Source organism: Sodiomyces alkalinus (genome assembly GCF_003711515.1).
Source record: "Sodiomyces alkalinus F11 unplaced genomic scaffold SODALscaffold_1, whole genome shotgun sequence".
Taxonomy (NCBI): Eukaryota; Fungi; Ascomycota; class Sordariomycetes; order Glomerellales; family Plectosphaerellaceae; genus Sodiomyces; species Sodiomyces alkalinus.
Genome location: NW_021167079.1, coordinates 3,958,311 through 3,958,698, shown reverse-complemented (window position 1 = coordinate 3,958,698; position 388 = coordinate 3,958,311). Strand labels below are relative to the sequence as shown.

General features: G+C 44.3%; 1 protein-coding gene across 1 annotated transcript in view; it reads right to left on the bottom strand.

Annotated features, from left to right (window-relative positions):
* SODALDRAFT_22083 (Sec23/Sec24 trunk domain-containing protein) overlaps window positions 1-388 on the bottom strand; it is a 3,502-nt gene continuing 3,114 nt past the window's right edge. Inside the window, exon 3 of the mRNA XM_028607336.1 lies at window positions 1-288. The gene's annotated coding sequence lies outside the window, so the exon portion shown is untranslated. The remainder of the gene's footprint in view (window positions 289-388) is intronic.

Below are 388 nucleotides of genomic sequence, written 5' to 3'. Positions count from 1 at the left end.
GTCCGGCAAGGAGGAATTTTCTTTAAATCCGGCGATACGTGGGTTCGGGTCTCGGTATGACTCCGAATGCGCGGCGGGTTTCCGTTTCGAAGCTCTCATCTCGAGACATGTGAAGTAGTTGCTGGTTTCATCCGTTTGGCTCATGAAGGATTAAAGAGGGAAAAGAAAATCAGGCCCATCATCTATGTATACTTCATAAACACTGAGCACCGGTCAAAGCTCTTCCTCCGATTGCAATTTCCAACCATTCAAAGCGTACCTACCTCCTTGAACGTCCTACGTCATGACCTATACACCCAAAGACCACCAGGTCAGCAAATCATTCGTAACGAGAAGCAGAAAGAAAATAAGAGTAAAAAAATAAAGATAAAACAAGAAAGAGAAAAGG